Source organism: Protopterus annectens, chromosome 2.part1 (assembly GCF_019279795.1).
Source record: "Protopterus annectens isolate FY-2018-M chromosome 2.part1, PAN1.0, whole genome shotgun sequence".
NCBI classification, from domain to species: domain Eukaryota; kingdom Metazoa; phylum Chordata; order Ceratodontiformes; family Protopteridae; genus Protopterus; species Protopterus annectens.
Genome location: NC_056729.1, coordinates 1,649,021,075 through 1,649,034,218, shown reverse-complemented (window position 1 = coordinate 1,649,034,218; position 13,144 = coordinate 1,649,021,075).

Genomic DNA, 13,144 nt, shown 5'->3' with positions numbered 1-13,144 from the left:
CCTTATTCTTAATCCCCAAAAAACCTAAACTACTTCTTTTCAGCCCCGGTAGATCTCCTTCTCTAAACAATAATTTCACCATCAACTCCAAAGAAAACATTCAAATCAGTCCAACCACACACACTAAACTGTTAGGTGCAGAAATCGACAATAATCTGAAATTTGACATCCACATAGCACAAGCCCCCAAGAATGTTAACAAAAAGCTTGAACTCCTCTGTAGGAGCAAACAGTTTATCACTAAACATACCAAAGCAACTATTGCAAGGACTCATCTCCTATCCATCCTTCTCTATGCCTCTCCCATCTTGACTGATCTCTGCCAAATCAATCTAAATAAAATGGAATCTTGTTATAACAAGATTGCCACGTTTGCTACTGAAGCTTCTTATAGGTCTCATCACTGTCTATCCCTTAAGCAGCTCAGTTGGCTTGAGTTGCCTCAAATACTTCTCAATCAACTCTCTATAGCACACAAGCTCTACTACCTTCCTGATACAACCCCAGCACTCCAGCATCTACTTCAACCCCACATTACCTCTACAGCCTTAAGATCTAGTAACCAGAACCTCATAATTGTCATCAAACATGAAAATGATGCTGGTAAAGCCCTCTTTGCGTGCAACATTGCCAGAATCTGGAACTCACTACCAAGCCAAATAACTTCTAACACCTCCATTATTTAATTCATAAAACTCCTGAAAACCCACTATTTAAACAACTGGCTTTGCTCATCCCATTCCCCAGGGTAATCCATGCCAAGAGATTCCTGCATGGATTCTGTTAAGAATAAACAGTTTTCCCTGAAAGTTTGTTAACCTGTTGATATTTACCTTACGGAACTAATAACTCTCTTCTACAAAACCAGCAAATATTACCTATTGCCTCAAACAATGCCTAAAAAAAAAATCAAGTGTTGTTTTAATGTTTATTATATACGTCACTGATTTCTCCTTTTAAGAATTGTTAATCTCTACTTTACTGTGTATTCATGCTATATTTCTTATATGTATGCTTTATTTTCTGTCATGTTTTTTATTGTATTTTTCTCCTTGGGCCTCCGCTGAAAATGGACCTGTGTCCAGTCGTACTTTCCTGGTAAACAAATGTAAAATAAAATAAAATAAAATAAAATAAATAAAAATGTAATGAGTTAAGCATAACAGAAGGAACTGTCCTGCTTTTGATAAGTTCTACAGAGCATGTGTTAGAAAAGGACATTTCTCTAAGACATGAAATATGATTTTTTATTTAAGGTATTTAACTGCATTCTTATTTTAATGAGTCCTTGTCTTGCTTTTACAATTGGTGCCTTTTGAACCATCCTCGCATACTGTAATATTTGATTAGGAAGCTCCTCCCAGTCTGATTGTGTCTGCTTATTCTAGTGAGCACTGAAAGATCACGCTGGGAAGACCCTCCCCTTAGACTCTTATGAGTTAGTCTGTTTCCATATCATCCCACTTACTTAGTGCACATTACAATATTCAGAGTACTAATCCTTTTTTTTTTTTTCATCTTACATTTAAAATCTGCAACACCAGGGACAAGACTGCCAGTCAGTGGAGAGTCTAAGAATTGTGTTTCAGGAATCAGCTTGGGCTTAGTGCATCTGTTTTGCTCCTAGTGAGAGAAGGAGCAGAGGGATATTGCCTACGCTTCAAGATTAACAATCACTTGAAAGCCTGAAACTGTTTCTTAGGAACCACTTTAAGGTTAACACTACTGCTCTGCTCCTGGTGACAAAAGAAGCACAGGGCCACTAATTCTTGCTGCTCTCCAATTGGACAGCATGTATGGGACTTCATTGGGTCATCTGGCTGCAGTTTTGGTGAGAAATTTTTCAGTGGTATTGTGCAGTTTGGCTTCCAGTTGTGTCCACCTACTGCAGCTAATATCCAGGGTGTCTACTAAGAAAAGACTAGGAAATGTACTGATCCTATCAACATCTGGGTTAATACTACCTCTAAGGAATCAGTTTGGGATTAATGCTACTCTTGATTCTGGTGAGAGAAGGAGAAAATATTACTGATTTCTAGCTGAGTGCACCTGGGTTGAGACTATTTTATTTATTTTACATTTGTTTACTGGGATAGTCCGACTGGATACATGTCCATTTTCAGCAGAGGCCCAGGGAGAAATGCTCCACATAGACAAACTTACATAGATTACACAGAAGTTAGCAAACAATTATAAAAACAAAGTGATTATATACAATGGATTAGTAGTGTCCCCTAGTAGGGACTCACAATTCTCATCGACAGACAATTAAAAGTAAGAGACATCAGATTGGAAGCAGAGCTTGGTGATGTAGTTACAAGTTATGATAATTGCAGAATATGCTTTTAGTTTATAACTTAATCAGGGTTGGTACATGGGCATAGCCAATTCACTTTGAGATAGTGTTTGAGGTTTTTTTTTAAGAGACTTTTGGAGGATTGTAGGGTTATATAGTTTGGCAACGAATTCCAGGTTTTGCCAATGAAGCTGGCAAATGGGGATTCCCCAGCAGAGTTATTAGCTTTGTGGGTTTGGACCAGTAGTTTATCAGCTGACTGTGGGGATCTTAGGTTGCTATATGGCTTAATAATATTTTTAAGTGAGGGGGTATCCTCAGGGTGGTATAAAATTTTGTGCACTATTAAGAGTTGATTGAATTGAATTAAGCTGGGCAGTTCTAATCACTCTACTTGTTTAAGGTTCTGGCAGTGGTGGGTTCTATAGGTGGAGCCAGTGGCAAATCTGGCAATATGGTTGTAGCTATGGGACAGCTTACCTAGTTCAGATTTGTTGAGGTTTGAGAGTACAGGCAAGTTATATAAAAGAGTAGAGAGTAGGTGTGATCGGGCGATTGCAGTCCTAGCCAGTGGGGTTAAAAATGTCTTGTTTCTATACAGTGATCCAAGCTTCTTATTGATGGTCAGTATGGTTTTGTTGACCTGTAGGTCGAATTTGAGATTATTGTCTATGATAACCCCTAGCAGTTTGGTGTGATTATCTGGGGAAATAGTGGTACCATTGTTAGATGTGACAGAGAATGAAAGTGTGGTGGATCTACTAGTGGGAGAGAAGAGTAGAAGTTTAGTTTTATTGGGGTTCGGAAGTAGGCATTGGTTGGTGAGCCAGTTCTCGATAGTGTTAAAAGTATTTTGGGTTAAGATTTGCAAGTTGGATGGGGAGGTGGCTAAGCAGATGAGAGTGAAATCATCTGCGTATTGAATGCAGGTGGCTTTAGGGATAGCAGTGTGGAGGTTGTTGATAAAAACAGGGAAGAGTAGTGGACCTAGTATGGACCCTTGAGGGACACCAAGTGTGAGAGGTAACTGGCTGGAGAGTTTGCCCTGCCATAGCACCATCTTCTGTCTACCAGTCAGGTAGGACTGGAACCACTGGATAGCAGGCTTGTTGAGGGAAATAGATTTTAGTGAAAGAATGAGAAGTTCATGGCTGACCATGTCAAAGGCGTTAGATAGGTCAAGAAAGAGGGCAGAGGTTAGCCTATTGTCATTCCTGTTTTGGTTTATGGCAGTAGTAAAGGAAAGGAGGGCTGAGGTGGCGCTGTGGTATGGCCTGAAACCATGCTAGGAGTTGGATAGTAAGTTATTCTGTGAAAGGTATTGCATTAGTTGCTTGTGTACACATTTCTCCATTATTTTGGCTAGTAGGGAAAGAATGGCAATGGGTCTATAGTTGGACATGTCTGAGGAGCTACCATTTTTATGGAGTGGGATGATGTGAGATATTTTTCAGAAGGAGAGGATAGCATTTTTGGATAAGGTTCTGTTGATGAGGATAGATATGAGATAAGCAATGGCATCTGCATCTATTTGCAGGTACTCTGCAGGGAGTAGGTCAACAGCGAGGGTGGTAGGCTTTAGTTTGTTTAGAATTGTTTTGATAAATCTAGTGGATATTGGTTGGAAGCTAAATTCCGGGTGATTATTAGGTAGATTAGGCATGTGGTTTAAGTTAGAGGGGGTTAGTTGATTTGCTAGGGATTGGATTGTTTCATTGAAAAATTGATTAAAGGCGCTAGCAATGGTCTCTGGGGAACTATGGGTGTAGTTAGCCGGGGTTGGGGTGGTGGAGTGACCTGGACAAAGTAGTTGATTTAAGCCTGCCCAGAACTTCTGAGGGTTGTTGTGGTGTTTTTGTAGGAGATTTTGGTAGAAACTTTTTTTAACCAGTGAAATAGATTTTTTGTATTATTCCTGAGTTGACAATATTTTAGATGGTCAAGTGGGGCTTTGGTTGTTCTCCAGCTGGCCCAGGCTCTGTTTCTAGTTTTGATTTTAGCTTTGGTATCTTTTGTGAGCCGTATTTGATCTAGTTTTTATTGTACGTGCTGGAGCATGGGAATCAAGGATACTTAGGAATTTAGTGTTACAGCAATCTATGGTCTCCTCTAATGTTAGATTTTTTAGTTTTGACCAGTCAACTGCTTTTAATTCATTTTGGAATATAGCAGCATCAAAGTTTTTCCTGTTTCTAAATGTTTTATATTTGGTCTGGTGAGCGTTTCCTGCCTTATGTTTTATGGTATAGGCTAGACAATGGTCGCTGAGGTCATCAGGGAGAGTACCAGCTGTGTACAGTTGGGGTTGGTTATTAACTAGGATCCAGTCTAGGATACTTTCCTTGTTGGTTGATTTGTTTATCCTAGTGGGAGAGGTTATGGCCTGTTTAAACCCAGATAAGTTTATATGAGTGGGAGGGGGGGGGTCAGAGGAGCAGGGGTGCCAGTCTGTGTTAAAATCACCAAGAACTATGGTTTCTTGGGGATAGGTAGTGGATAACCAGTAAAGGAGATCTTCTAGGGTATTTAGGTTGTTGCCTGGTGGAATGTATGCACAGACGATGTTCAAGTGTTTGTTTTGGTTAATCTGTAGCATGGTTATGAGGAGTTTCGCATTATTGAATTGGGGAGGTTGCATGGTGTCTCTATTAACGGTTAGAGTATTTTTGTAAAGGACTGCTATCTCACCTCCTTTCTTTGTAGCATGGTCTAACTGGTGAATATTGTATCCTGGAGGTAGTATCTCATTGTCAGTAGTACTGGGTTTTAGCCAGGTTTCCGTAAGACACATAATGTCTGGGGAGTGGGTTGCTAGGAGGGCGTGTAGGTTGGGAATCTTATTGTTAATACTTCTAATATTTAGGTGAAATGCTAGGAGGGAACTAGTGGGAGCATTCATGGGTAGCTTGACTGTGGGGGTTGTGGTAGGGGAGTGGAGGTTATTGGGTGTGGGTGGGCCAGGGTTGGGACGAATATCTCCATGCATTATAAGGTTATAGTGACAGGATATTCTGAGCTTTAGGGGTTTGTTTATAAGCTTTATATAGTCTTTGTCTTTAGGATTATGTTTTGTGGCTGTACAGGGGTGGTATTTTATAGAGGGGGGTATTAGTGTTTGGTGTTATGTGTAAAGTTGTGGGTGTCTGTTTGACCATTTGGGTAGTGAATACCATGGTCAAGTGTTTGTTCGTAGGCAGTGAGATGGTAAAATAGAAACAGTATAGGAATTTGGGTAAGTAGTGTTTTTTTTTTTTGTTTGCATTTTGATAGGGGGCGGGCCAAATTTGATGGCTGATTGTGCTAACAGGGTGTGGAAGAATGAGAGTGAAGGAAATGGGTTAAGGGGGCAGGGTTGCTCAATGATGTGTGAGGTGCTGATTGGTACTTAGCAGGAGGGGAGTGGCAAGGGAGTGTCAAAGTCTGGTATAAATTTAGCACTAGTGGGGGCTGGTGAAATTTAGGGGCAGGGATGGGAGCAGAGCTAGCCGATTAGAGCGACCGAGCGCAGTGAGGGCGAGCAGAGTGGGGCTAACACTGACTCTGAGAGTTACTTTGGGCTTTTGTTTTGGTTTGTATGATTGTATGTAAGCAAAATTTTTGGCTGTACTTTAATTTGTTTTATTCTTTTTTAATTTTACACCAATTTTCAGGCTAATTTTAATTGGATCCTAGTGGTAAACTAGCAAATGTAGTCAATAAGGAGGGAGCGAAATTACTTTACCAAATTAAAAAGTAAATGGTTGGGACTGGAACACTGTGTGAGTGTAAGGCTGACTCAAAGTAGTATAGCCCAATCTAGTGGCAATTGGCTAGATCCCTTCACTGTTGTTGTGCATACACCATTAAACCTCAACAGTTTAAAAAAAAACTAAATTGTAGTTCATCTATTATAATTGAAAAGCTGGAGGGAGTCAGGTTCTTTCTTCCCAGAGGTTCTACTTACTTAAGATAGCCAGCTTCAGTGGAGAAGGTAGAAATTGCTTTATGCAGTGAATCCCAGGTGGGGGGAGGGGGGTCACTCAGGAAAGAAACCCATGCAAACTGTAAAATAAAGGTAAATAAGGCAGAATTAGTGCAAAGGTTACAAGAATGTGAAGTGAAGAGCATGCAAGGAGTAGAGCTGGAGAGTAAAATTAATTATATTGCATACATTATAATTAAAATTGATTATGGTGCATACAGTATCAGCTCTGTAAAACCACAGAGTAACAGCAGTAACATACAGCATCTAGCCTAGAGACTAGCAATATATCCAGCCAGATATCACCTCCAGTAATCAGCTGCAAGCCTCATAAGCATCCCTTCCCCTTCAGACCACCTTAGTAAGCACCTGCAACCATGGATTTGCACTTCCCAGCTGTCTCTGTAGACAACTTGTTAAAATGGGCACCTTGAGAAAATGTAGCAATTGTCTCATGTTTACTGATAACCACCTACTACTTAAACAACTGACATAGTATGTGATAGGTGTAGTTATATATTATTATTGTAGGCAAAGTACAAACAAGAAGCCATGAAAAATAACATAGAGATTGTCAGTATTGCACATCTCTATACTAAACCAATTATACAGCTCAGAAAAAACACATACACATACATAGGCTGAGGCTCTTACAAGTAACCTATGTATACTATGAAGACCTCCAAAATCCAAACTAAGGAACAAATACCCTCAGTAACCCCACAAACACACAAGACAGGCAGCACCTACCATGAAACATCATACTGACTACATTCAATAGCCCATATAGCAAACCTCCGCACATTTCAATATCCTAGTCATAGGTGACTCCATAGTGAGATGCTCCAACATACCACTGACCAGGCTGTGTGCCACAGTCATTGCCTGTCAGGTGACAGGATTCATCCATCATGCCTGCACTCAAGTCCTTGTACCATAAGTACACACGACACTCTCATGGTACTCAAGACTTTAAATGACCCCCCCCTAAACTAAATGAAGAGAAAAATGATGGAACACCTGGAATATGTGCACGAGGCAAGTATGAACCTAGCCTTGAGAGGCATTCTCCCCTCACCAAGAATAATGCTGCAACACAGACAAACGATTAATGGCTCAACATACTGGCTTAGCTTCTGGGAGGGCCTTTCTCTCTCTCTCTCTCTCTATATATATATATATATATATATATATATATATATATATATATATGGGTCTACTTCTTTTGACCAAACTCCCATTTGCCCGACACCCATTTGCCCGAGACCAAATGACTGAAAGTTCATTTGCCCGACACTTCATTTGACCGACAAGTATTATTAGCAAGAAAATGGAATATGCCCCCTTCCCCACTGTAGTGCAACCCTGGAGTTAGAATATATAGGTAGGGGGGTGTGGGGGGCACAGCGCCCCACAACGGGGGGTGTGGGGGGGGTGAAGGCCCCCACTTACTTTTCTAGTACTAAGCAATATTACATCAAAAGTTAACAATATGATATGAAATGAAGTAGGGGGCTTCACCCCCCCACCCCCCCGTTGTGGGGGGATGTGCCCCCCACACCCCCCCTACCTATATATTCTAACTCCAGGGTCGCACTACAGTGGGGACGGGGGCATATTCCATTTTCTTGCTAATAAAACTTGTCGGTCAAATGAAGTGTCGGGCAAATGAAGTGTCGGGCAAATGAACTTTCAGTCAAATGGGGTCGGGCAAATGAGTGTCGGCCAAATGAAAGTTCGGTCAAAAGAAGTAGACCCATATATATATATATATATATATATATATATATATATATATATATATATAGTAGATATATCAGTAAGGGGGAGGGTTTTGCTACAGATGGGCTGCACCTATGTCCCCAAGGCTTTTCTATACTGGCTAAACCTTATCCATCCTGCAGTACCTTTTATAGGCAATATCAGTTTTATAAAGCTGCCAACATAACAAAATAGAATCTGGATAACATAAGGGTATTGCTGCTCAGAGCATGAAGCCTTAACAGAAAATCCATTCTTTACAAGCTCTGTTTACTGTGGAAAACATTGATATATGTATTACTATGGAGACTTGCCTCAAGGCCAGTGAGAGCACTCCATCAGCAAAGAGTTTCAATGCCTATCAGACAGTCAGGCCAACTGCATTATATGGAGGCAATAAGGGCATGGTGCCTCCATATTATTAAAAAAAAAACATAAGATAAAGGCCTGGAACTCTTCCACATTCAACTTACTATTAACAAAACCCCTTATCATATCATAGCTAACTGTAGGACTCTCTCGAGGTCCCTCTCAGCCCTTACATCCTAACTAACCACTATGAGTGTCTATGCATTAAGCCAAACACCAGCCTCCTGGGAGACTCCAACTACCCCACCATTAACAGGTTGAATGACATATCCTCATATTTGTATGCCCAGATATTTTTTATTTAACATTTGTTTACCACGAAAGTCCAAGTGGGTCAGGAACCCATTTTCAGCGGAGGCCTGGGGAGAAAAGCTCCAAATGACACATGAACATAAAGACAATTTAAATAAAAACACACATTAATAATAACTGAATACTAAATAAGTACAGAAAGGTATGTGCAATAATACATACAAAATAAGTACAAAGAGGTAGGTAAAGTAATAATACACATACTAAATTAAAGTGAAGTGGTAGACTGGAAACTTTTAAAACATGTACTAAATTAAAGTGAAGTGGTAGACTGGAAACTTTTAAAACACGTACTAAATTAAAGTGAAGTGGTAGACTGGAAACTTTTAAAACACGTACTAAATTTATTTATTTTATTTTATTTTATTATTCCATTTTCAAAGTGAAGTGGTAGACTGGAAACTTTTAAAACACGTACTAAATTAAAGTGAAGTGGTAGACTGGAAACTTTTAAAACATGTACTAAATTAAAGTGAAGTGGTAGACTGGAAACTTTTAAAACACGTACTAAATTAAAGTGAAGTGGTAGACTGGAAACTTTTAAAACATGTACTAAATTAAAGTGAAGTGGTAGACTGGAAACTTTTAAAACACGTACTAAATTAAAGTGAAGTGGTAGACTGGAAACTTTTAAAACATGTACTAAATTAAAGTGAAGTGGTAGACTGGAAACTTTTAAAGCACGCACTAAATTAAAGTGAAGCGGTAGACTGGAAACTTAAAACACGTACTAAATTAAAGTGAAGTGGTAGACTGGAAACTTTTAAAACACGTACTAAATTAAAGTGAAGCGGTAGACTGGAAACTTAAAACACGTACTAAATTAAAGTGAAGTGGTAGACTGGAAACTTTTAAAACACGTACTAAATTAAAGTGAAGCGGTAGACTGGAAACTTTTAAAACATGTACTAAATTAAAGTGAAGCGGTAGACTGGAAACTTTTAAAACATGTACTAAATTAAAGTGAAGTGGTAGACTGGAGACTTTTAAAACACGTACTAAATTAAAGTGAAGTGGTAGACTGGAAACTTTTAAAACACGTACTAAATTAAAGTGAAGTGGTAGACTGGAAACTTTTAAAACACGTACTTAAAGTGAAGTGGTAGACTGGAAACTTTTAAAACAAGTACTAAATTAAAGTGAAGTAGTAGACTGGAAAATTTTAAAACACGTACTCAATTAAAGTGAAGTGGTAGACTGGAAACTTTTAAAACACGTACTAAATTAAAGTGAAGTGGTAGACTGGAAACTTTTAAAACACATACTAAATTAAAGTGAAGTGGTAGACTGGAAACTTTTAAAACACGTACTAAATTAAAGTGAAGTGGTAGACTGGAAACTTTTAAAACACGTACTAAATTAAAGTGAAGTGGTAGACTGGAAACTTTTAAAACACGCTAAATTAAAGTGAAGTAGTAGACTGGAAACTTTTAAAACACGTACTAAATTAAAGTGAAGTGGTAGACTGGAAACTTTTAAAACACGTACTAAATTAAAGTGAAGTGGTAGACTGGAAACTTTTAAAACACGTACTTAAAGTGAAGTGGTAGACTGCAAACTTTTTGTTTATACACATCAGGTAGGAGTAAGGTAAAGAATGAGGATCAGAACATTAGATGCACGTAGATGCTTAGAGGGATGGGAAAGTTAAGGGTGTAGAAATATGGAACGTCTGTTAGTCCAGTATGCTAGTGGTTAGTACAGTAGATGTATTTCCTGTTTTAGGGATAGAAATGAACACCCCTAGAGAGTGAATAGGGCTCACCTGTTAGGGGAAGAAAATATATATCTGGGCTTTACAAACCTCTCTGGATTAATTATTCTGCATCTCAACCTGGGGTGATAAAATCCTGCACTTGGTCCATACCAATGTGAGGCAGCTTTGTTCCCCACCAATTGTAACTTCCTCCCTAGACATCTTGGACCACAAGTCAGTCATATTCTCACTAAGACTGAAGCCAAAAGCATCTTCCAATACCTTAGCATTCAGAGATTATGCCAAAGCTAATCTATTAAAACTGAGTGATGACCCCACAGCTTATGCAGAGTCCTTTACTGCCAAAATTCCATGTATATGTAAATACCCAGAAGTAAATACAATGCCAAATTTAAAAACAGACCCCTATGGTAGAACCCTAATATAAACAGGCTCTGTAATACAATATAACTCATTGAACATAAAAAATGAACTGTCAAGATGCCAATAATGCTCTTTTTTAAACTTAACAAGCTATTACAGACCTTGATCAAATCAACCAAAGCCAGATATGAGGTAAAAATAGCCAAACAGGTGAAGAATAACCACAAAGTCCTCATTAAATATGTTAGAAATCTCAGAAAAAATGCCCAGCATTGTGCAGAGCTAATAGCAGAGGATTTCATATAAGTGGACCCAGAGGGCATAGCTAGTCTGCTAACAGACAAATTTAGTTTGAACTTCACCCTCCCTCCACTTCAATATTCCCAGATCACATACCTGCATCTACACCCTCAACTCAAATCTCTTAAGAACAAGTCCACAAGGTGCTACCAAAGGCTAAGAACACTCCTTCTATAGAGTTGGACACTACTTTGATGGAAATGGATTACATATCAGGCTGCCTACTGGTCACTCTGAAGCTTGACATGTCAGGCCCCCATTATAGGTTATTCAATATCGGCCTCCAAACAGGCTTTGCGCAAGATAAATGGAGGCGAGAAGCAGTTATCTCCTTGCACAAAGAAGTGCCATCAATAGACCCAGGTAATTATAGACCCATAACAGCAACCACAATAAAAATTCCAGTTATAGATAACAACAGACCAGATGGACAGCCCAGTACTATAAATGCATTTTATTAAAACAAAAAAAAAGAAAAGCCTTCACTTATCTAGCGCCTCGGCTCAATTGCCTTTACAGAGTATGATACTGCATTCCAAGACACTCCACTAAATATTTAAAAAAATCACTCATTAGATCATTAAGCAATTAAAACATTAAAACAATTAAACAATTAAATCAAACATCTCCAATTACATTAATTATTTAAACCTTTAGGGGACAAAGTATCAAATTTTAAAATGGACATTGACTCCTTCATAAGGAGCTTACTTTTGATATCAAAAACATCATAAAATTCATAGTAAATCTGTTCTAAAATTGTAGACTGTAAACCCTGTACCTCCCCATTATGATATTCCCTAAAATTTATAGCTACGGGACATTCTATTTTACCTTTTCTAATATCTCTCACATGTTCCTTCACCCGAGTAGCAAAAGTTATTTTGCTTTCCCCTATATAAAATTTATTACAAGGGGACCTTAAAGCATAAATCACCACCCCCACTATCACAGCTAAAACTACCCTGAACTTCAAATCTCCTACCATTAATAACTGAAACACTATTAAATGTATAAGGGCAACATGAACATCTTCCACAAGAAAGTGCACCTTTATATGTTATTTCCTGACTATAACTCAAAATTGCATATGAAATTTACCATGGACTAAAATATCACAGAGGTTTCTACCATGTTTGTATCAAATTCTTGGTTGGTTTTCTAATATAAGATTTAAATCTTTATGTTGCATTAAAATGCCCCAAAAATATTTAACTAAGCTAATGAATCTATCTGAAAATAATGTAAATCTTGTAACAAAAAATATAGGTTCTTTCATCTTTTCCTTATTAGTTTAATTTTTCAACTGAACCTCTCCACTCATATAATGGATGCACCACTGATTGGAGTTTTCACATACTTTTTGTTGACACTCACATAGCAAATCCTTACCATACCCTCTTTCATAGATGTGTATACCCATATCCCATTCTTGTTTAAACTCTCTTTCATCACTACATAACCTCTTTAATCTTAGCAATTCTCCATAGCTCTTAAAGTATGGGAGAGGGGTGACAGTTCTGACCATACAAAAAATGATTGAACCAACAAAATAAGCACCTGGGTGATCTTTTCTCCAGCAATGTTTATACAATAAGTTTTTCTCTAGCAGTTAATAAACAAAAAGTTTTTTTCTTCAGCAGTTTATTAACAAAAAGTTTAGCGCTTTCGTCAATCCACAGTTGACTTCTTCAGAACATTGGCTCATACAAAAATACCAGTTTAAATACATAGCCCACAAGAATGTTTGGGTAAAATTTGTCCAATAGAATTTAAAGCTAAATAATCCATAAATATTAAACAGCACATGAATATTAAACAGTGGATCATAAATAAGCAAGTTTAAAACCAAAAACACCATTGAATCAAGTGCAAAATATAAGCGTATTGTGGGGACTAAACTAGTTCTGCTTTTTCTTTTAAAATAGGCATGATACTTAAATGATCGTTTAAACCCTGGGGAATGTGAGCAGCTAACCTCAGCTGCCATACCAGTTCCTTTTTACACAATGTTTTGCCAATCACCCCCTCTAAGGTATATTTCTACCGTGTCCAGGATAGCAAA